Below are 25,953 nucleotides of genomic sequence, written 5' to 3' on the forward strand. Positions count from 1 at the left end.
CAAGATATTTCATTCATCCTTGCCAGTGGAGGAAAAGTACTGATTGACTGAGACTTTGGCTGGCAAGCTTTTTATTTTGGTTCAATAGTGACACCAGACTGAAAAATTTGCAATGACCCTCTTATACTACATCAATCTTCAATCCTTACATGCTTCTGAAGTGAGCCAGTGATTTGTATAAGGCTGCCCATATAGAATGCAATTTTGCAATCTTTCATGGTAGTCATTGCAATCTACGTGGCACCTGAAAACTTCCCCATTGGATTTGAGTCCATCATTCCCTTTCTATTAAAAATAATAACAGCCCCAAAACTCTCTTTCTTGATTTCTTCCTAGCCTATGAGCAAAATAATTTGATTCAGAATCTTGATTGTTATGAGAGTATGCAATGCACAATTTGGCCTATAAAATTCAGTATCTCTCCTGGCTCTAGCCACACAATTAAGCTAGCTGAAACAATTGAATTCTGAAGAACATGAGGCATTTCACAATGATGTAATGTCAAGAAGCTGATATCAAGTGGTAATATTTTTTTCACAAAATATATGAAGTGTAGGAAAATCACAACTTAATATATACATATAAGATAATATTATATATACTGGTTTCAGGAGATGGGAAGAATGTAAATTACTGTTCGTAGTAAAAAAAACAAAAAACAAATGAAAGTTACTGCAATTGCAGGAATTTAAAAGTTAACACTGACAACAAGTAGAAAGTGAGATTACTTTCTTCCTAAATACCTGATTACACTATTCTCTAGTCAGGTTCAGTTCTAAGAAGAAATATGGTCTTTTTTGTCTCCATCATTAATAGTTGTCTTTGTTAACAAACCATCCTTATAAAGTACATTTTTCCCCATTACCATCACATCAGGTAGAAAAGCAAGCTAAGTTAATTCTTTCAGTCAGTCCCCTCCATTGACTTCTTTCAATATTGTCACATTCTTCAATGGGCTGGAAGATTCAGTCATAAAATTTCATGCAAGATTTAGAACCCTGGAAGATTAAGCTTGTAAATTGCATTTAGCACTGTTTCTCAACCTCAGAATTTGTGGAACAAAAGTATTTGAAGTCATACTAATATTCAGGTCAATTTTTTTAAAATGTTTTTAAAAAACAATTTAATGCAAAAATTGAGCCAGAGTTATAAAGAGATACTTATGAAACTGACATGAACCAAAAATAGAATTATTCATTCATTAACAGGGTCTAATATCAGTGTATAATCATCTTTAGAATATTATTAATGGCAAAGTTGTAAACTGCAATGCATTATGTATGAGTATTCTAGCATCTCTTCAGAAAGTTTCTGAATATGTTTAAATCTTGCATGTTTAGTAAGAATCAGAAGACAGGAAAGAGAGGGAGAGAGCAAGTACATAATATAAACTCCTTCTCTTTCTTGACAGTGTTGGTAGAAACAATAATAAACACCACAACATTTCTACACCTGCACATGCTAAATTATTGATCTCCTCTTGAAGATTTGACAAACACCATTTTGAAGGAACAACTTTGGTTTCTTGACAATTCTTTAGAATTATGACCCAATTTATGCTTTCTGTAATAATCACCACAGCAGAGCAGTAAAACTGTCTTTGCTGAGTATAGCAGATTTATATGATATCACTGCAATATAATCAATACAATAAGAAACAAATAACACACCTCCACGTCCCCATCTCAAGACATCTACTCAATGTATTTCTTGGGCTCTGCAGCCCCTTATGCTGGTTTTGAAGAAGGTTTATGTACATATTAGCCATTTTTATTACCACTCTATGATGCTGGCTTTCTCCCTTCCATTACAGTTTGAAATATCAGCCACTATGCTGTACAGTAATCAAAAAGCATTTTCCTTACTAGCACTTTTATAGCTAGGGGGAAAGGGATTTTAAGTAAATAAAGAAACCATTATTTTACCTGACTTCACAAAGGAATTGAGAAGTAAACATATGATTGTATATTATTGTACTAATTTACTTTCTCAAACATTAGATCAATAATAACTAATTCTGAAATGTGAGCATCCGTGCCTCAAAGATAATGTCTCATTGGATGAGTTTCATAAAAAGGAGAGGTGGCAGGTTTTTTTTAAAAAAAGTCTACTTCCTAATTTTAATAACTGGATGAAAAAAATCTTGCATTTCTTTCAGGTAGGACTTGACACTAAAAGAGTATTCTTCATACAAGGGGCACAGAGCAATTACATAAGGAAAGGAAATGTTCTTCCTTAAATGGTTCTTGTTTTCTCCTAAAATGTAATGGAAGCCGGCTTTATTTTATTTTTTATTTGGGGTTTGGGTGTTATTGATTTTTTTTTTTGTTCCCAGCTAGGTGGGAGCACTTAGCTTGACTGATCTTGACTGATCACAAAAGCTCAATCTCAGTTGGATTGATTCATATCTGGATTGGGAAATTCCACATTGTAGGTTAATTTAGAAAAAGAATCTTAGAAGATGTCAGTAGCTAACTACCTCCTTATTCATGCCAAGAATATTGCATCAATATATCCCTGGTGTCACTAGCAATTGAACCAAACTTGAAGGGGCCTTGTTGACTTATCGCAGTATTGTCAAACTTCAAAAACCGCTTTTTGCTGTTGCAAGTATTATCACTTCTCAGCTTGCCAACAAACTATGGAGGGAGGGAAGGGGGAGATAGAACGTAGGTTTCAGGCATCAAGATGCCAGGCGTGAGAACCAAGGATGTTTCGGCAGGTGTTTATCAGAGCCAGAAAGACTTTCTCACAACAATTGAGGAGACTCAGTTGAGCAATGTGACCTGCTCTAGTTGTGGGGGAGACAGAACCTGAACTTTGTCATTGGATTTGTGTGGGAAACAGCCAGATCTAGTTTTGTCCTCATCAATGCCAAAATGATGTACTCAGTAAACTTTTGTATTAAGAGATTTTGTATTAAGAGATGAGGGATGTGGTGGCTCAGTGATAAGACACTGAGCTTGTCGATCAGAAAGGTCGGCAGGTTGGCGGTTCGAATCCCTAGTGCTGCATAACGGGGTGAGCTCCTGTTACTTCTCCCAGCTTCTGCCAACCTAGCAGTTTGAAAGCATGTAAAAATGCAAGTAGAAAAATAGGGACCACCTTTGGTGGGAAGGTAACAGCGTTCCATGTGCCTTTGGCAGTTAGTCATGCCGGCCACATGACCACAGAGACATCTTCAGACAGTGCTGGCTCTCCAGCATTGTAACAGAGATGAGCACTGCCACCTAGAATCGGGAACAACTTGCACATATGTGTGAGGGTAACGTTTACCTTTTACCTTTATTAAGAGATTGGATCATCTCAGCCCTGCTTGGTTTGGTTGGGTTCATCAGTCAGAACTTTGACAAGTATGTCTCAACCTCAGCAACTGGCTAGAGAATTATGTAAGTTGAATGCCATACATCTTAAAATAGCTGATATTGAGAAACCCTGGTCTACAGCGGGGAAGAACCCAAACCCTTAGAGGCTATAAATGTATTAGGCCAAGTGATAGTTTACAAAGTCTCGGGCATTTAGGTGCCAAACTTTTTCATCAGACAAATTGTCTGACTCATGGCGTACATGGGTCATCTTAGAATACATTTGAACCAAGTCTCTTATATGGAGTCCATCTAATCGAATCCATCAACTAATATGAGTAGACTACCAAAGTCAGCCACATTTTTTCCTCTTCTCCAAAAATTCTTTAAAACTGGTTTGGTTGGTATTTTTGAGTCTATTTTATAATAGTGAGATAGTTGGAAGTACAAATACTGTTGTTTCTTTTACTCATCCATCTCTTTGCAATTTCCCCCACTTCCTAATCTCACAAAAGTTCAACATGAGTACTTTTGCGATATCTTTCTCTTGAATTTAACTGAAATAAAGGAGGGGAGAGGAAGCCACAGACTTCAAGAGAGATGATTATAACATGAAAGACTGAAAACGGTCAGATGGTTGCTTGTCTGTTAAAATTAATGAAAGAATCCTGCCTCCACATCTAAAATAATTTCATCAAAATTTTAATTCACTTCCTAATTAATTCATTTAAACTTCCTTAATATGTAGAAATGAAACATTCATGATTTAAAGGAGGACTGTGATAAAAATTGCACTTTGAAATAAAGCAGTGGTGAAATCCAATTTTTTTTAGTACCGGTTCTGTGGGCATGGCTTGGTGGGCGTGGCTTGGTGGGCATGGCAGAGGAAGATACTGCAAAATCTCCATTCCCTTCCCACTCCTGGGGGAAGGATATTACAAAATCTCCATTCCCACCCCACTCTGGGACCAGCCAGAGGTGATATTTGCCGGTTCTCTGAACTGCTCAAAATTTCCGCTACCAGTTCTCCAGAACCTGTCAGAACCTACTAGATTTCACCCCTGAAATAAAGGTTAGTATTGTGGTTGTGGAGTGGAGACCAATATGGAAACCAGACAACTGTCCTTCCTTCCACTGTAAACAGAATGGCATGAAAGAGGTAAGTATGTGGATAAAATAATAACTATAATTTACAGAACAGGATGACGTTAGCTAGCAGGATAGAATTCTTGTAGTGTGAAGAATTGCAGAGGCATCACAGTTAGGCTCCCCCCCCCCACCATTTCTTATCAAAATCATTCCAGGGTAAGGATCACACTGTGATTTTTAAAAATATATATTTTTTATCTTTCTTATGCAGTGCAACACCTGTAACCTTGCTTTGTTTTCAACTCTTCTGCAATTGCTTGGTGAGGAGCCCAGGGATCACTGTAATTTGTGCATGCCAATAATACATACTTTCTCCAATTGCTTTGGCTCCTTATTTAAGTAGGCATTTTTTTCCCAACACTAAGTAAATAAGTGCTGTTACCTTTCCATCAAATTAAATGAGAATGGTAAAAATCATGCAGAAAAGTGCAGAGGAACAATGAATAAATATTTGTTTTACCCTGCATGGTGGTGGCTATGATGCTTTGTTGAAAGGGTTGTTTCCAGTGAGTTTTTTTTTTTTTTAACACTACTTGGAGTGTGGTGATATGGCCAGTATACAAATATTGTAAGTAAACAAATAACACCAATCAAGTTTTTTTTTTTAAATGGGAAAGACTGCAGAGGAAACCAATACATATGTACACACAACATACACATAACCCAACACAAACGCAGGAAGATCTGAGAATAACAAACATATCACAGAAAGGAAATAGAAGTCCAGTTTATTAAAGAAGATTGCAGACAGCCGAAGTGATTTTAAAGAAGAATGCTAAGAATAATAAAATAAGGCTTTGTTATATATGTTCAAAAGAAAAAAACCTAATATATCAGAGGTGCTCCATGATGGTAATATGATTACAGGTAATGAAGAAACAGCAGAACTACTGTCCAATTAAGAAAGATCTATATATTTCACAAATATCTTGTGAAAAACAGGACGTGTGTTGGTTTCCTCTATAGTCTTTCCCATTTTTGAAGGAGTGGAATTGAAACTCGAGACAGATAGAAACATGGTCAGGGAATACGTATTTACTTGGAATGAGTTAAAATCTCCAGGATCAAAGAAATCACATCATAAGGCTAGCTATATATTCTCTTTGAGAAATCCTGGAGAAGTATTGAAGTCCCTGATGATTGGAGAACAAATATTGTCTGTTATCTTCTCAATAAATAAAAAGAAAAATTCAGAATAAAAAGAAGACATATTAAGATATGGGCCATTCAGTACAACAGATCCTAAAGACACATACTATAAGCATTTTGACAAGAATGTAGTCATTACAAGTGGTCAACATGGATTTGTCGAGAACAAATCATGCCAAAAGTATCTTAACTCATAATTCTAGTTCAGATAAATTGTTTAATAGAATATAGAAATGCTATAGACATCATGTATGTTGAGCATCAAATAATTTGAGAAACTACTCCATGACTTGCTCAGTGGCAAGCTAGATAAGAGTGAATTGGATGGCATGAAAATTAAATGACTATAAAAAAGGCTCAAAAGTGATATTCAGAGTGCTCATCAAGGGATGTTATCACATTGGAAAGAAGTATCAAGGAATAATGCCACAAAGAACAATCATAAAACTTCTGTTTCCCAATATTTTATTCATCACATGGATGAAATCAAGTCAAAGATGTTGATGGAGATGTGTTCAGAACTTAAAGAATGAATCCTTTTTAATTTAAAAGAGATTTATTTGTTTATAATATTCATATGGCTGTCACATCACAAACAATAAAAATGGTTAAACAAAAGCTAAGAAAAACTATGCACATAATCCATCATCTGCATCATTCATCCCCAGACTCTAACCTTACAACTTTTTATAGCTTTCTGAAAGACTAAGAGGGTGGGTGCTTACCAGATCTCAAAGGGAAGTACGGTATGTTCCACAATACAGGAGCTGCTTTGAAAGTGGGTCCCACTAGATAGTAAGATTTAAGGGAAGGGCCTGAAGCATATCCACACTCTCTGATCTGGTGGAATGTGCAGATACTCTCAGGAAGAGGTGGTCCCAAAAAAATAACTTGGTTATAACTTCGTCCCATGTAAGGCTTTAAAAGGTGGTAACCAGCATAGTGATATTGGTATTGTTAAAATGTGTACATTGCCTGACTTCTAGTGTGATTCTGCGCCATTCACAAATTTCAATAAAAGAAAAACAGGAAAAATAACCACATAATTGAAACAAAGGAGCAAAAAAATAGCAAACCCAAGCAATAATAAAAACCTACATATACTGTCAGTAGGGGCTTTAAGTATGCTAATCAAAGGTTGAAATGCTACCTTAGTTTTGCCAAACCATTTTCAGCCTGTGAAACCAAGTCTAAATTTCAGTGCAGCTGTCTATAGAAAAAAAATTACTGAAAAAATGTGAAGATATACCATAAAAGGGAAGGAATGTCTTGGAACCTGTTCCTTTGGTAACAAACTGGTCTAATGTTACTTGTAGTAAGAGAGATCAAACTGGAGTCCCGAGAACTGTCATGCCTTCTTTAAATGCCCTAGAAATAATTTTTCATAGATAGCCATAGCATAGCATAGCATAGACAGCATAGATGTTATTTTTTTTCCCTGCAGCTGAAATTAGTAAGGATTTTTATATGTCTTTCAAAATAATAATGGGCTAATGAGGCTAGCCTTGATTTTTCATTGTTACTTTCAATTGCACTCTTTAAGCTAGTCAAGTAAAATAACCCCAACATTTCAGTTCAACGTCAATTAAAATCTGAGACATATTTAAATATGTATGATACAATATTCAGTCCACCAGCCAAGGGGAAAAGAGAGGCCATTTTTCTTTAATTCACAAAAGAGTAACATAGAAGGTAGATTTTAACTTCGCTACAGTGCCATGGCAACTGCCTAGAGGAGAGGGATGCCAAGTGACAGCACACAAATCCTGACATCATTACCCAAATGATATCATAATATTCATGGCAACATGATGGCTGCGATCAAAAGCCTAGCACATATAGTGTTACAAAGTGGAAGAAGCTAGGTTTTTTTAGATTTTTGGTTCACATCACCTTTGCATGCCTTTTCCCATAAACCACTTCCATCTTAATTGTGGTGCTTACGTTTAAGTTCTTTGCTCTCAAATGCACAATTCTAAATGCATTTTTCCTTTACGTTTTATATCTTCGTGGCATGGGAATATTTGGGAAGTTGTAGCTGGGAATCTGGGGAGCAGCTGTATAACATTTCTAGATAACACTAGCTTGGGAATTTATCATTCATCTGCAAACCTGTAGCACTAAAGCTACTCTAACTGAACTGCATACAATAACATTGGTAGTGAGAGGTGAAGTAGTGCAGTTGAAATACCCAGTAAAAAGGAAGGGGATAAGTTATAAAACATAGAGATTTTATGTTCAAGAAGCAAAAGAAAAGAATTACTTTGTTTGATTACCTCTAACAACCATTTCACTTTTCCTACAGCAAATTGTAGGTATTTTATTATTTCACCCTTGTGCCTGTGTTCTTTTGCTCCTTCTTCATTGTAATGAGCAACAAAGACAACTGATGAAATTGTATTCATAGCTCACAGAAAAGTGAAAAGTGCAATATGCAGCAGCATCTCGGAGACGACTGTTCTGCCTCTGTGTCTTTTGCAGAGTAGACTCTCAGACTTCAGAGCATGTTGGGGAAAGGCTGGCCCTGCTGTGGCTAAGATAAAATGATATGCTTCAGGCAATACAATGAGCAGGATAATGCATGAAAGTAAGATTTGGTAACTGAACAGTGGAATGCTTTCTAAAGTATTGGTCCTACCAAAAAGACACAGGTGAGGCTCTTGGAGAGCACAATTTGTGTGTTATTATGTTAGCTTTCAAGGAGTCAATAGCCTATAAGTTGTTAGTACGGTAGTACATATTATTATAATTTACATAAAAATTGTAAATTTCTTATCTATCATTGTAATTTTAACATCTAGATTGTAATTTAAACTTCTGTCACCTGACCTGCTAGCAAATAGCTAGGAGTAGACTATATGGAATATTTTCCCATTGTTATAAGGAATTGTCTTTTTATTGTATTTTATGTGGAAGGGGGAAATTTCCGAATGGGTGGGGGTGAATACTATCTTTCAAGTTGATCCCCAACTTATATAAAGAGAAAGCCACATTACTGCCAAGAGCCAGGGAAGAAAATTAGTGATTTGAAAAAAAAATGGCCATTTCACAATACCTGTTTTGACAATGGTTGTACCATTTAAACAATAGCAAAAAGAGATAGCTAAATATATATATGACAAGAGGGAAAAACACAAATGAGATATAAAGTGTAGCAAGATTGAAACAAAATAGGACTGGGTTTACTAGAGTTGAAATTGTATTTCACTGCTTGATGTTTGATTTGGACAAAAGAATGGATTCGCTAATAAATAAGAGACTTTTACAGTCCCAACCTGAGCTTTGAATGACATGGATACTTATGGTATGGCATAACCAGTTGGGGGAGTGGTTAAGAAATCAGGCTACAACTAGGAGACCATGAGATCTAGTTAGGCACAAAACCATGTTGGTGACCTTGGCCAGTCACTTTCACTCAGCTCTGGGAAGGAGGCAATGGCAAATCACTTCTGAAAAACCTTGCCAAGAAAACTGCAGGGATTTTTCCAGGTGGTGTCTGAGAATCGGACAGAATTGAACAAAAGAATAAAAAATTAAAATTAATGTGGACTTTAAAAATAATTGTATTAGACATGCCATATTGCAAATATGGAATAGTTACAAACCCAAGTTGTGCCAAAAATATTTTTATAAATCTTATCTTGAAACATATCATAGAAGAGAACTGGCAGATAGAAATATGGGTGACATACCATGACTAATTGGAAAACTATCAAGGGAAATTTAAAATTTACTAACAGAGGCATATAATTGTCAATGCTTTTCCCATTTGGGGATTAAAAGATGGCCTAACTCCCATCTTTTAAATTTTTAAATCTTTTAATTCGTGATTTTATAAATTGGGTGTTTTAATCTGTGTTTCGGCCGAAATATTTAATAATTTTAAGGGATTTTTTAATATTTGTATTATCTTTATTTTATCTTGGCTGTTCACCGCCCTGAGTCCTTCGGGAGTATGGCGGTATAGAAATTTGATTAATAAATAAATAATAAATTTACAGTTATCTGAAACATTTAAAATGGATAAAAAGATATATGTTATGGAGCAAAGAAAACCAGAATATGAAATACAATTATATAATGATAAACATGTAATTGCTAAAATTTTGTTGACAAGTCAAATTTTTGGTTTAAATACATAGATGGATCAATGGAAAAGATGTAGTTAAAATGAATTTACATTGAATTTACATTACATCGATGAAATTTACATTGTGTTTGATCTCGATGGAAATTTTTATAAAATGATGTATTGGTACATGATGCCAGAGAAATTATCTAGAATGTATAAAGGTGTTTCAATATACTGAATATTGGAAATGTGATTTTAAAGATCAATATTCAATTGAAGCTGGAACTTTTCTTTTAGAAAATAAATAAAATAATAAATAATATTGAAGATTATTTCAATATATCATGATTGTGACATGATTACTTATGCCCAGTGATGGAAAGATTCAACATTACCAAGTATGGTTGGTGTAGTTTCAATGTTTAGATAGGATAGTTTATAGAAATAAGAGTAATATAATGTAACTTTAGAGAGAGGAGATAAAAAAACTTGTACTTACAGTATAACTGCTGTAAAGAATATTAGAAGCCACTTTTTCACTCCTTACTTTATATTAGTTTGATTAATTTTTATTTTCTTGTTTAAAGATTTTGATTAAAATTATACAAGAAATATGGCCATATCAATAATGAGACAATTTACTTCTTTCAACCAGCCACAACATCCTTATCAAGACTGCTTTTCTTTCTAAAAGTTCAATAGTATTTTTATATCAAGGTTGGATTTTTATGTATATTGTCACTTGAAACCCATGGAACCAGGATTCATTCATTAAGTATAGAAAGCACGGAATGCCAGAAGCACACAATTGCTTTTGCAGTCCCTACCTGTAAATAACATACTAGCAAAAGATACTATGTCAATGCCTGGGAGAGTTTTGATTGATCTAGTAGATTCCCACACATACTCAAATTCATTGCAAATTCTGAAATGGAGGTTTTATACCTCACGTCTTGAATTGTTTGTTTCCAGTTTCACAGAATGTCGCTGAAATTTATTCTGCTTTTGTTCTTGGTTATTCTCACACAATTTGTCAGGAAAAATGCTTTTAAATGAATCAAAAACAGAAAAATGCAAAGATTTTATGCTTGGTTCATCTGTTTATCATAATTAGGCTCTGTGTGTGTGTGTGTGTGTCTGTCTGTGTGTGTGTGTGTGTGTCTGTGTGTGTGTTTCCTTATTTTCAATATGAAATCATATGTCTGGTAATCTTCAGACTCCCAGCTTTTCCAGATTGAATTAATATGCAAAAGAGGATATCATCATATAACTATTTGTCTGGGTCTTTTCCATATCTGAAAACTTTGACAACCAGAAAAGCTGAGGAATGTTGGAAAGATGTGTAAGAAAAGGAGAACGTGGACCACTTAAATACCTTCTAAGAACAAAGTAAATTTTTAAAAATTAACACAAGAAATGTGAAAGCTCCCTGAGAAGATGGAGGGAAACAAGAGAGCCTTGTGGAGAGAATCAATTTTTGTGAAATTCAAGGACAGATTTCAGCACCCTTCCTTTCTTCTTTTGATTAAAGTAATGTAAGATTACCACAGATTCTACGTTAATGTTTGCTTTTATTCTGATTTCATCTCAAAATTTGTAAAAACTATAATTCAATAAAATTGTTTTGCATTAACATCATTAATATATTTCCATGCATTTTGACTGGAGATGGGATGGGCTTCCAAACTTCATGGCCAAGTCCACACACTGTAGCTTTCTTAGCAACATTTTCAGAAGAGGATTGCCGGTGCCTTCCTCCATGATATTTTGTTATTTCCTATCCTTAAGGAAAGACTGGAACCCCAGAATGTTCAATCTATCTTCTTAATAAATAAATACTGTTCAGTGTACAGTATTTATTTATTAAGAAGATAGATTGGGTGTCAAACTCAAGGCCTTGGGGCCAGATCCAGCTCGCAGGTGCTGAGATCTGGCTTGTGGTCCTGGCCTGGAAAAATCAAACGACTGGCCTACGGTGCCTTTGCCAGCAAAAACGGAGCTTGGGAGGGTCACGTGGGGCCTCCCAGACCCTATTTTCAGCCACAATAGCCTCCTGCAGCCCTCTGCTGTGAAAAAATGGAGCTCCATTTTCTCTGGCAGAAGGCTGAAGCAGGTCATTGCAGCCAAAAATGGGGCATGGGGGGCATGCGTGGCCCACCAAAACTCCATTTTCACTGGCAGAGGGCTGCAGGAGGCCATCATGCCCAAAAATGGAGCTCGGCAGAGCACTCAGGCCACCACAGACACCCGTGACACGAGTGACATCAAGATGGCCACGCCCATCCTGGCCATGCCCACCCAGGCCCCCGAGATCAAACACAACGCTGATGCGGCCCTCAATGAAATCGAGTTTGACATCCCTACTGTACACCATGCTGGCTCTCATTCATAAATAATCAGATTAAATCAAATTCTAGGTTTTTTTTTCCCATCTCCAGAAAGTTCATCGGTATAAATCTAGCCATTTTTGCTCTAATTTGGTTTCACATAAACTGCACCAATTTCTTTTACCTTGTGGAAAGCAGTAAACTCTTCTCAGTGAACTAGCTGAACATGCTGATTATCTGTGTGGCAGCAAAAAAAAAAAAAAAAAAAAAAGATTATTCATCCCTGTTCTTGCTGGATTGGGATTATTCAGTATTTATAGTAATAACTTTATTGTCATTGTACATGTATACACAGTATACCCATACAACGAAATTCACTTAATATCCAAAGACCAGGTCCAACACATATAACAATCACCAAACACACCCCCACCCATCACCAACAATAAAATAAATAAATAAATAAATAAATAAATAAATAAATAAATAAATAAATAAATAACTTTATTGTCATTATACATGTATACACAGTATACCCATACAATGAAATTCATTTAACACCCAAAGACCAGGTCCAACACACATAACAATCCCAAACACATTCCCACCGACCACAATTCTCCACCCCTAAACCACCCAAACATCCACACAACAGACCAAGTAATACTGTCCAACAGCTCACTGTTGGTGGCCCTTTAGTTCATTGTTGAGTGCAATTATAGCTCTGGGATAAAAACTATTCAGAAAATGTGTGGTCTGAGTTTTAATTGTTCTGTATCTTCTGCCAGAAGGCAACAGTTCAAAAAGATTGTAAGCAGGATGGGAAGAGTCTTTGAGAATATTATGCAACTTTCTCAAACAGCGAGATTCAAAGATGTCATCCGGGGCTGGTAGCTGGAATCCGATGATATTCTGGGCAGTTTTAATGATTCTCTGTAGAGCTTTTTTGTCCGCTATAGAGCTGCTCCCATACCATGCAAGAATGCTGTATGTCAGAACACTCTCAATGGTGCTGCGATAGTAGGACAGAAGATAGATTTATCTTCCTGAGCATTCTCATGAAGTACAGCCTCTTCTGAGCCTTCTTCACAATATATTATATTTTATATTATATTTTATATTATATAAAATACATTATATTTTAGATGTAACTACATGTTTCTGAGCCGTTGTATGCAGTATTGCAGGCTAACTCACTGCTCGTTGCCAGGAGTTCGATTCTCACTGGCTCAAGGTTGGCTCAGCTCTTCTGTCCTTCTGAGGTTGGTAAAATGAGGACCCAGATTGTTGGGGGCAATATGTGTAAACCATTTAGAGAGTGCTGTAAAGCACTATGAAGCAGTATATAAGTCTAAGTGCTATTGCTAAGCATTGTAAATCCTCTGATCTAAGCTTTAATTTCTATCTATCTATCTAAAGTCTATTCATTTACACAGTTTAGTTTTTATTAACATTATAGACAGAGACATATATAGGGGGACAAGGGGGACAGTGTAACCATGCAAATTCCACCCCGTATGTACTTACTAGTGATATCTCAGAGCAAGTTTGAAAGAATGACATTTATATAGTGATATCACAATCCAACTTTTGTCATCTGGGGAGTAATCATGGCTAGATATAGGTTCCTATGTGTCTATGTAATATGTATGTATGCATGTATGTACATTCATATACATATATGCTCACCTACAGGAAAAGTCACATCCACTTCCAACTAGCTAATTCACTTCTTTCAAGATCCAACAATCTACTGAGGAAAATTAAATAGAAAAAAAAATAAATTGAATAAGATATAAGTGAATTTAGGAGACCTGTTTTTGAAAAACCAGATAAGAATATCCATTCCTATTAGAAAAAAGAAATAAAATGGTGGGGATTATTTAGCTAAACAATGGAAAAGGAAAGAAAAGCCATATACAGTATACAAATAGGAAAACCTCCTGTTCCAAATTCACCAACAGGTTGTTTGTTTTTTTAATGGTGAACCTAAACCTGTGTAATAATAAACTAGAGAATTTTCTAGAGAATTCTTTCAAACATTTGTGTTAAATGAAAATGAGCCATTTGTGCCTGTTTTCTTAAATAAAGTAATATTTAAACAAAAACAACGCAACTACTTCCTTAAAGGTCTGTAAACAAAAGGCCACTGTTAATCTAATAACCTGCTTCTCTCTCTCTTTTCCTCTCTCCTTGTACTAACAAACTGAACTGAGAAGGTTCCTAATTGCTAAGAGATAAGGTAATTGAGTGGTCTCCAGGGTTCCATTCAGTATAACAAACTTCAATATAGGTGACAAATGTCGATCCATACCACAGGATTAATATGGTTGTGCTTGGCTTCCTCTTTAGCTATCCATTTGCTCTTTGGGTCTAAGTAACATTTTGATTACTTGGAAAGAACTGATGGAGTTTTGCAGTTAATGAGGCTGTCAGGTAATTTATCAAATGGAGCTTCCATGTTTGAAGGCAGGAAAGAAAGAAGGTTATGTGCAAGTTAGCAAAGTCTACCTAACTGCTCTGAATTTAAAAGAAAAGTGCACCTCTTGTATGGCTTCTGTTTTAACACAGTAGCTGGTCCTGAGTTCAGATGCTTCGTGTTAAAGAGCTCCTCAGTGAACCAAGAGGTAATACCGATTATCGTTTTCATCCTGTCTAAGCAATTAATTTGTCACCCACTGTACTATCTGCCAGATTGTTGGTAAACTTTCCAAATGACCACAGGAAACCGATAGCATCTCATAGGCTCCTGGGTAGGATCATTGTACAGTAGTGGCCAAAATTGTGGAAACCTTTTGGGAAAAGTGTATTTTCTAAAACTAGCTCTCTCTCTTTTTTTTTTTTTTTAGTAATACCATAAAATTATATATCAATGGGAAGATAATTTAATCAATAATGTAATGCAATAACTTTTATGAAGGATTTGCTATTAGAATAGGAGTTACAGTATAAAGAAGAAAAGTGAAACACATAGAAAAAATGAGATATACAAAAATTATCACCATAGAAAAAATGAGATATACAACAATTATCATGTCAGTTAATACTTAGTTGGATAACCTTTAGCATGAATTACGGCCTTACAACATCTTCCCATGGAGTGAACCAAGTCTTTTAGTTCTGGAGCTGTTATAATGTGAAACCAAGATTGAATGACTGTTTCTATTAACTGGGCTTTATTGCTGCGTCGCTTCTGACTAACAAGTTTCTTTAGTTGGCTCCATAGATTTTCAATTGGGTTAAGGTCTGGGCTATTCCCAGTCCAGTCCAGTAGTGGAATATGATTATCTTGATACTCCCAAAAAAAAAAAGTGGTGTTATTAGCCATAAAACCTCAAAACTACACTTCTCCCAAAAGGTTTCCACAATTTTGCCTACTACTGTACAGTAGCCTGCTTAAATAAATGTAACTTAGAAATCTTGGAGTGGATTTACATATGAAATATACTCTGAGATCAGATCTGCTATTGAAATTTCTTGAGCCTCCTCTTGGCATCAGGATGGTAAAATTCAAGGTTTTTGTAAAATAAGCATTACTTCAGCCACAAATTTTGCTTCTGCTCAGCAATTGATCAGAGTGCTTAGTGCTGCAAACATTCCCATATTCATAAGATATTCGTTTGAATGCATCTGCCCTCTACAGCTGCACATTATAAAAATTTGATTCTTTCCAGAATAAAATTAAACAGTAAGAATCACAGATGGCAATAAGATGGCAGTTTCATGGACAAATTATTGCGATTGTTGGGTTTTGTTGTATTTTTCACCTAAAAATACAAGTATGGGATGTTTGTAAGCCTCTCTGTATTTCGTATGTCTAATAATTTTATTAAACATATCAAAATATAAAATACAAATGAAAATAGTGGCAAAATGAGGAAGGGAAAAGTGGAGAGAGAGAAGTATTGTGTAAAGGGGAGAAAATAGAGAAAAACATCAACCCTGGCTCTTTTTAGCAGAGTAGAATAAAATAATAACATTTTATTTTTATATAAAATATTATTATTCAATCAATAATACTTTTTTTTTAACTTTTACATCTCAGGTACAAAATTTAAAAAACAGTTTCCAAATAGAAACATCATTGGGTGTATTCTTTTTTGATTATTAGAGAAATTAATTTGGTTCCATCATTTTTTCCAGCCATTCCTCCATTATGGAATTTAACATATCTTTCCATTTTTGTGTATAAAGCCTTCTTTCTGCTGTCAACATAAACATATGTTGTTCAAGTTCTTTATCCATTAAACCTAAAAGAGGTTAATGTTTAATTTTTATATTCATTTTCAGAATCTTATGTATGAAAATATGAATCTTATTCTAGTATTTCTTTGCTTTATCACAAGTCCTCCAAACACTCCCTGCACTTTATCAAAGGGCCACGTGTCTTCTTGGAGTGTTGAATTACACATGACACATCTGACTGATGGTCAAACGTAGCCATAAATCTCTACTTCAGGTTGAGGATTAGAAAATTGCTAGTTTTATTCATTCAGTTTAAACTACTCATCCAGCTGCTGGCCCAGAAATACAGCTTCCTCCCTTGAAACAGATTTATGAATTCTATAAAATAAAGAAATCCCTATCTCACTAAAAGGTGGAGAGGGGTAGAAGTATTGAATGGGGTGAAGCCTTCTAGGCAAAAACTCATATTAATCATTGGAAAGAGATGATCGGTCAGACCGAACTTTATTTCAGTCATTGACCAATAATGATAGGTCATTCCTCAGTTTTCAAATAAAACCATCAAATGTCTTGCACTTTTCATTTAAAAGTTCTAATAGCTTATCATGTGGCCACCTGTCATCAACAAATCCAAAAATAGGAACTGGAACATAATAGTATACATGCTGAAACTGTATCATTTAGCAGGGAAAGATTAAATAGATGTATGAAAATTATGAAATTATATTTCTTACTAGACTGTACTTTATGAAGCAGCTAAACATGAATATATTGTTCCACAACCTTTATGACAGACTCTATTTCTCAATCAAAAAATGCAGCAGAGGGAGAATTCCTTCATGATATTTTCCTTTGGGAGTTAACTGACACAACAATGGCAACTAAGACTGCTGTAGTTCACAGAAGAGGAACATCATACATAAGTACAGTATATCAGAGCCATTTACAGTTCTTTTTTAGGGAGTGATCTCATCAAATTCTGTTTTTCTCTAAATTTTAAATTTACAGCCCAGAGAAATTAATCAGACCAAGATGGAGGCAAACAATTTAATTTCTGAAATGGAAGAAAGGTCATTTTCATTTTTGGTTTTCTGGTAAAGGAAAGGTAAATAGCTAAAAATCATTCTACTTAAGGTCCTTGTATCCCAGGATTCATTATAAATGAAATACTCAAATTTACTTTTACCAGCATTCAATATATTTACTCAATACTATTAAGATGTTACTGTTGGGTCAGGCACAGTGGTGAAATCCAATTATTTTTACTACTGGTTCTGTGGGCGTGGCTTGGTGGGTGTGGTGTGGCTTGGTGGGCATGGCAGGGGGAGGATACTGCAAAATCTCCATTCCCACCCCACTCCAGGGGAAGGATACTGCAAAATCCCCATTCCTTCCCCACTCCTGGAGGAAGGATATTGCAAATCTCCATTCCCATCCCACTCTGGGACCAGCCAGAGGTGGTATTTGCCGGTTTTCCAAACTACTCAAAATTTCCACTACCAGTTCTCCAGAACTGCTGGATTTCACCCCTGGTCAGGCACCCTTAGCCTTTCTAAATCCTCTTTCACTTGAGAGGGCATAAAAATGGATGGCCTAGAATTTCTTCAGGGAAAATAAAAATTCATTCTACAAATTTCTCAGTTAGCAGAGCTCACTTTTAGTGCTGATGGTTGATCAAGTACTAGGAACGACTCATGTGGTGTTTTCTTAAAATGTCTTCTGTCAGGATTGAATTAGACCAAAGAAAGTCAAGAAGGAAGCAAACCTGTGAGATTATTATTATTATAAGGTTTGAAATCTGAATTGGAAAAATACAAATGGCCATTAAATGGAATCAAATAATTTTCATATCTGTTTGCTATAATCAAATCATTCAGGCTTTTGCAGGTCAGATATAGTGGGCCTAAATTATTGTATAATCTAGGGATAAAGAAGATATTCATACATATCTCTTGGCTACCTCATGCTCTGTCCATGAGAATTTAACTGAACTCGTGTTCTTTGAAAGAAAAAATGAAAATAAGTTATCTTATATCAAACACAATGAGAACTAATATAAGGGGGGAGGGACAATTATGTTTTTAAATCTGACACTAGTATCCCATCTCATGATCACCTCATTAAAAAATAAGATAAGCTCAAGAAGTCTCACTCCAAGAAATTTCATCATGATTTTCTTTTCTTTTGAAGTAGAAAAATAAAAATAAAAAAATAAAACTTTTCCACCCAGAAGAATGGATAAATACCCAAATGCTACAGACAGCATTATTTCAGATAGTGGCTATAGTCATAAATATTCAATGCTCTTTCTATAGCATTTTCTTTTTATTCCAATGGAATCCAACTTTTCAAGGTTTTAGCACTATCTAGTGCTAAAGAGTGATTTCTTTATTTGGGTTTATTTTTTTCCTCAGGATTTTTTCTTTCACTCTGTTAGCATGAAACAGTGGTAGAGCAGTAATTTATAGCAGCTTTCCAAACCTGGAACTTCCTGGATTTATGTGGACTATAGTTTCCAGATTTATAATTACTGTTGGTGCTCTTTTCTTGATTGTGAGTTTCTTCAGACAGTTGCTTACAGGCTGATCACTTCATGACTGGATTACTGCAATGTGATCTAGAGTCGACCCTGAAGACCACCCAGAAACTATAGCAGATTCAAAATGCAGCGGCACAAGCAAGCTATGTCAGTTGCCAATCAGCTTCCAAGTGCAATTCAGAATGTTGGTTATTATCTATAAAGCCCTGTCTGACATAGACCTGGATATCTGAGGGACCACTTACAGGTAGTCTTTGACTTACAACCAGTTGCTTAGCAAACATTCAAAGTTACAATAAACCTTGAAAAAGAGACTTACAACCAGATTCAAAGTTCTGACATCTACCCTCCCCTGGTCATGTGACTACATTTGGGTGCTCAGCAACCCGTCCATATTTATGGCCATTTGCAGCATCCTGCAGTCATATGGCTGTGATTTACAAGTGTTTTGCCAAAAACTGCTGAATACTTCTTGTTTCCACCAAGAAACATTCCACAGGAACTACATTTTGCTTAATGTTTGATACAAAAAAAGAGTAATAAAATCGGGCATGGCCATCTGGTGGCCATCTTTACAACTGTCATGACTTATAACCAAAATTGCAGGCACAATTACAGTCATAAGTCAAGGACTATCTGTATTCTAATTGTTTCTGCCTGTTTCGTATATTCCACTAGAGTGGGTGTCTTCAGGTTTCTTCTATTAAATATTGTCATCCTGTATTGTCATCCAAGGAAGTGTGCCTTCTCTGTGATAGCCCCCACACTCCAGAGTTAAGAGCAGGGACCCCAAAAACCTCTTAAAATGTAGCTTTCAGTCCAAGTCTGTAGTTAATATGTTGTTGCATTTTTGGCAGCCGTGTTTGGTTGGATTTGTATCACTTTTAAATCATTTCTGTCTGAACTGTCTGTGTCATTTTATGTTTTATCTGTTTTTATGGATTCTTTGCATGACTAAAGTCAATAGCAATTGGGAGGTTAAATAAATTTTAGTCATCATCTTCCTCATCAGGACCAACTGATCTGGAATTCTGTGCATTGAGGTTCTAACTACATTTGGAGGCCCTGGATAGGAATGCTGACCTATTTTATCACACAGAATTGTTGTGAAAATAAAACTGAGGGGAGAAAGGTCATTTACAGGGATGTTAGGACATAAATGCAGTTAATAATGAATGGCATATTTTTCCTCCCTAATTCATTTGCAGTTGCAGCTGCAGATATTTGTAATCTATCTTCCTTATCTGCTGTTATTATTGTAAAAGCCACCATTTAGATTAAATTTAACATTATCTAAGTGGCTAAGACAAATGTAGGATTACTGACTTTGTGACTAATTGTAGTATAATTCTATTTATTTGCAATTATGCTTGGAACCACCAATAATATGTGTCATGTGTTTCTCCATGACTGGCTGTTTATGATGCAATTATTCTAGATTGTTCTAGTAGCCAATTAAATAAACAATAAACATAAAATTTAGTTTGGCAAAAGAGAGTATCTAATATTCTCTTCATTAGACCTGCTATTACATTACAAAAAGTCCATTGTTTCCGATAGATAATCCAGTCTTGAACCTAATATAGATTCCACTGGACTTCTTTATATAAGTACAAATAACATGTACATACAGTATGCAACTGTAGTTCACACAATATTATCGGATTCACTTTTGATAGGACAATAAAAAGACCGAGAGGTGCAGTCTGGTAGCCTGTGAATCAATAGCATCCACAGGATAAAAACAAAATATCGAAATGGCAATCATGACTGCACAGTTAAAGCCTGACACTCTTGCATGTGTGTTAACTTCACACATAGGTACACTAGGCGTGTGGCTTCAATTGCAATCATGGCTGTCATCTTTAATTTTGTTTTGGGTTTTTTTTTTAACTCCTCACCCTGCTGCTATGTGTTGTCCATTATCATACTAAACAAATCAGTGTTATAAAAAGCAGCTTTTTCTGTTCTTAGAGAGAGATAGCAGCTCAAATTGGCACCCAGTGAAGAGTTCACATTTTAGTTCAGCATTATTAGAAGTAGGCAGCAATTCTTGAGAAAGTCACCATATTTAGTAAAGAGATAAAGAATTGCTCCCAACGAATGGCCTTTAGATTGCTGCTGCCCAGATATGCTAACACTGATTTATTTACTGCAGTCATTCCTCATATGCAAAGAACGAAATCATACACACAGATACACAGAAGCCACAATGAGACTATTATACCATAAATCTTAAAATTGTCAGAATCCAACACTATTTAGTTAAAGCTTGATTTATCAGATTTCTTGATTTATGTCTCCTACTGGGAGTTATTTAACTACAATTTTATAGAAATAGTGTCATACAGAATTTGGTCAGCCTATGTAATCAGAAAATGTATCTATCAGTGTCAGTACAACCCATTCTTCATAATGGCCATGATTTTAAAAGGAAGGGATATTGTCGTAAAGGGATGATACAAAAGCATTTCCCACTGTCATAGTCTGTTAACACAAGAGTCAACACACCATTCATTTTCAAAAATTGCAAATATTTTCTTGGTAACGCTTCCAACAGCAAGTCATTAAATCTTGCTTATTGCAGCTGTATTAAATTAATAAGCAACTGAGATAAAACTGAGAAGGAAAGAAGGAATTCCAGACAATTATTCCAACTTGTCTGAAAATTAAGATCCCACGTTTGTTCTGGTATGAACTCTGGAATTCCGTACAGCTTCTAACTGATATCTCGTTCTATTACTTACAATATTCAAAAGCAAAAAAAAAAAAAATGGATTAGATTTTTTTTTTTTTGAAAGGCTAAAGAAAGTGAATTGTGGATAAAACACTGCCTACTTGAAGCAGACTCAAATGAAGTGCAAATCCCATGATAACCTTAAACCTACACAAAGATTTCATATCTGTAAGTAAAGTAAAAGAAAAAGAAAAAGAAACTAGTACACAGAAGAACACAAATCCTTAAAAATATCCCAGTGCTCATCAATAAAACATCCCAAGATTGCCTTTGCTAAATCACCTAAATGGAATTGTACCTCACAGAAATTTCTGTTCAAGCCTGTAGACTGGATAATACATTATTGTAACTTTCTTTATCACTATGATAAAACTCTGCACCATACTTTTTCTGAATGAAAAACAGATGAGCACTGACAGCAACCTCTTTTGTCCTCTTTTCCTTCATTATTATTCTCTCCTTTTTCATTAGAGATAAAATTCCAAGCAGATAAAGAACAGAATATAACTCCAGTGATTGAAACTGACTTGAAACACCAATATTTTTAAATAAATATGCATTGTAAATGCAGTTTGCTTTTTTTTTTCCCTCCACCATTGGGGAACTTTTAACTTTTAGCTGTTATTTGGATTCATATTTCTGAAGCTTCCATCTACAGTTGTAAACCTGGAATGGAAAGAAACAGAGAAGAACATTTGCAATTCACATCATGGCTGTCTGACAGGAAAAACTTTCCCTTTTCTAAATTCATTGTGAAGTTATTTTTTAAAAATTAAATTGTGGGCAAAGTTTTGAAGTTGTTGACCTGGGAGCTGATACCTCTTTTAAAATGCTGTTAACTGGACATAGTCTGTAAAGTAAGTTTGAAACTGATGGACAGTAAATCTGAAGCTGAGATTAAAATGTTCCAATTTTACCTGCTTTTCTGTAAATAAGTGTGGAAATTGTGCAAAAGTGGCAATTGGAAAAGCAGGGAAGCAGAAGAAAAAGTAGGTTTAGAACTTCTATAGAAATACTGTTAATTTTTAAATATATTTTTGTTAAGGATTTTAATTATAATAGTGAAATCTAACACAAACTAAACTTAAAGAAAAGCATAGAAGTCTAAAGTTCTTTATTCTAGAATAAAAATACAAGAAAAAAGGTGTCCATGGAGTCATCCACGTCATAGTTGTTTCAAAGGTGGGCTTTTTTTTTTTCTTCTTCTTCTTCAGAAGGCATCTGGACTATTTTTTTCCTTGAGGAAGAAGAAGAAAAACATTTTTCTTCTCATCCAAGGAGCTTCATTAATTCCGATGGCACGGGGGGTGGGAAAGGAAAAAGAAAAAATAGTGGAAGACTATACTAAAGAAAGAGAAAAGAAATATATAAAGAAGAGACTGCCAACTTTCGTCACGACAAATATAAACAAAATTAGTGACTTTTTAGCCTCTATAAGGTTACAAACATTTATCTCTTCATTTGATATCCCACCTCTTTATTTATAAACATACCCATACACCATCTATTCTGGTTTGGTATCAGCAAAAAGTCCATAAAGGGTTGTCAGAAGTAACAACATATTTTGCTTTAACCTTGATCAAATAAATCAACTTCATGTATTTTTTATTTTATTTTTAACAGTCTTAATCTTTAGTTCATTCCAATAGGATTTGATTTCTCTTGATTTCTTTTTTGTTCCATTTGCAAAGAGTTCCTCAAAGCTTTAACAAGCTTCTTTTGTAAACCCAATAGGAAGAAATTATTCAGATCATTATTTGTTTGTTTAATACAATGCCCATCTTGGCCGTTAGATGACTTTTAGTTTGTCATTTATATTTCTCTTTTAAATTTGAAAAACTCAGCTAGTTTCTTTTGTAGATCCAGCACAACATCTTTAGGCATACTTTAGATATAAATATTAATGAAGACTGCAGCTTTTTTAAAAAAAAGATATTATGGACAAACCAATCAAAAATCAATTTGGGGTTCTATCCCTTCACATGGTGATCACAGGGAGAATTTTACATGCCAAGCACTGGAAAGGAAAAGAGATGCTGACCATCGAAGAATGGATTTTAAAACTGACTCAATTAGCAGAGATGGTCAAATTAACTCCTTTGATTAGAGATAATGGACTAGATAGCTTTATAATAGACTAGAAGCTGTTTGGGGACTTTCTATGTGTTAAATACAATAACAGATGGTTCAATTGCTACTCTTTCTTTTGGCCCAGAAATAGTTAATGAGCAATTTCCAAAAATGATTAGAAAATTAGCTTTATTATTTGCTGTCCTAATGTCCTTTAAAAATCTCTACCATCTAACAAAATGGCTAATCCCATTGTCTCTTGATGCTCAAACCCATGAAAAGCAATTTATCCTGTGGTCTTCTTGTGAAGAGCAGCCATCTGGAGCACATGTGGGTGGTCTCCCATCCCCTTCTTATCCAAAGACATTCCAAGGAACCAAAGACATTCCAAGTCTAGACAACAGTTCCTTGTTTTTTCCCATGGTCATTGGTTCTACTTTCACAGAACCATTTTCAGTTCACTATACCTCCCCCAAAAGTCCACTAGAAATTATGTTAATCTGGCAAAGATGGTGTTGTGATGGTGTGGGAATATACTGTAGGGAGAAATTTCTGGGGTTTTGAAGTTATCCCACTGGTATGAAATTGACCCAAGGCACAACTGGTTTCCGTGCATTCGTTGTAGGGATGCTCAACATTTCTGAGCTTTGTATTATGTGATAATTTTAGTAGTCCCTTTAGAAGCTTCTTGGACCACTGGAAAGTTTTATAACAATAGCAATAGCACTTAGACTTTATATAACACTTCATAGTGCTTTACAGCCCTCTCTAAGTGTTTCACAGAGTCAGCATATTGTCCTGAACAATCTGGGTTCCCATTTAACCAAACTTGGAAGAATGGAAGGCTGAATCAACCTTGAGCCAGTCAGGATTAAACTCCTGGCAGTGGGCAGAGTTAGCCTGCAATACTACATTATAACCACAGCACCACCATTAACTTGAGCCAAAAAAAAGAGCAGCAATTGATCCTAACAGTGTTTCAAACTATCCAAAATCTGCATGAAGTGCTATAACAAATCATGTTCAAGCTGTAGTCATATTATAAACCCACCTCATTTATTGAGATCATCTAATCTCCTTTTCCAGTTTTTTGCAATCTGTAGCCTCTAATCCTGCTGCAAAATTTCCTTCGTCTTTTCTATCTGTTCTCCTAATTATTCAGTGTCTCATCAATCTTTGATCTTTCAACTATGCATTTCCCATCACTTCGTCTCATTGCCATGTTGCTCCAGTCCTAACTTGGATATCAACTATTCCCACAAAGGATCACCTGTTACATAATCAATACATGCTTTATCCTAAACCTCATTAAATTGTCTTCTTCTAATTACTCTTCTCCGAATTTTCTACCAAAATTGACTATAAAGCATAAATCAATAATTTTGATTTCCAGGAATCTGTCTTTTTTTTTTAATCTCTTACTGATATATATTTTTTCTCTTGTCAATTTTATCTTCCAACCACTGAAACCAGAGGGGAAAAGGGAAGCAGCTAATGTTGAGTATTTTTCAAGCTCTTGATTAGGATGAACAATTAAGATTCATCAGGGGAAAAGATAAAAAGGGACAAGAATTGCTCCTGCTAAATAATGTGACTAGAAACGACCTTGAAAGCAGCAATAGATAATTAAGTATAAACACAACTTGCCAAAATGGGTATGTTAGATGTGACCAGATAATGTTGAGTACTCACTTTAATATATTTAAAAAGTAAGGATGCCCTAGCTTTTAAACATAGAGGATAATGTTTTTAAACATTTTCATCTCACTATTTATTTATATGTAGTGTAGCTTCATGGAACTGATTTTATGCTATCCTTTAAAATCCCCCTCTTTCTTTCTTTTTTCTTTTTAGTCTGTCTTGATGTATTCCTTCAACTATTGACATTTCTATGAAATACTTTGCTTTGGGGAAAGCTGGGAATCTCGGAGGTTGAGATTTTGTGAACTGCAGCAAAATAGGGAAACAATATGTCTTATTAGAGGTTTATTTAGATTCAGGAAACTTACATTTGTAAAAGTATTCTGAGTATTAGAAAAAGAAAAAATACTGTTTTGATGAATTGTAAGATATAATTTTTACTAAAACTTTTTTTAAAAGAAGATAAAAAAAACTAGTATAAAGTAAAGAAGAGAAGAAAAATAAAGAAATCCAAGAGAAAGCAAAAAGTGAAAGAAAAGAAGAAAAAGTTAAATATAGAAAAAGGAAAAAAAGATACTAAGAAGTGGCTTTCAATAGTCTTTCAAGCAGTTGTCAGTACGTATTTCTTTCTATGTGTGATGAAATGCCTAACAGACCTTGGAAACACAGAGGAGGAAGTAAAACAGGCAAGGAAGGAAACTGGGCATTATTAAAGCAGTTCTTGAGATCAAGGAGGAAGCAAACATGAGAGGGTAATTTCTTGCTCAGTATTATTTGCA

At 35.1% G+C, this 25,953-nt stretch overlaps 1 long non-coding RNA gene across 1 annotated transcript in view; it reads right to left on the bottom strand.

Annotated features, from left to right (window-relative positions):
• Window positions 1–8,084: 8,084 nt before the first annotated feature.
• The window catches only part of LOC117664372 (uncharacterized), a 28,807-nt gene continuing 10,938 nt past the window's right edge, over window positions 8,085–25,953 (bottom strand). Inside the window, exons 2-3 of the long non-coding RNA XR_004591013.2 lie at window positions 12,187–12,239; window positions 8,085–8,136 (exon numbers count right to left, since the gene is read on the bottom strand). This is a non-coding gene — a long non-coding RNA (uncharacterized LOC117664372). The remainder of the gene's footprint in view (window positions 8,137–12,186; window positions 12,240–25,953) is intronic.

Source organism: Pantherophis guttatus, chromosome 3 (genome assembly GCF_059756535.1).
Source record: "Pantherophis guttatus breed Tessera chromosome 3, ASM5975653v1, whole genome shotgun sequence".
Lineage (NCBI taxonomy): Eukaryota > Metazoa > Chordata > Lepidosauria > Squamata > Colubridae > Pantherophis > Pantherophis guttatus.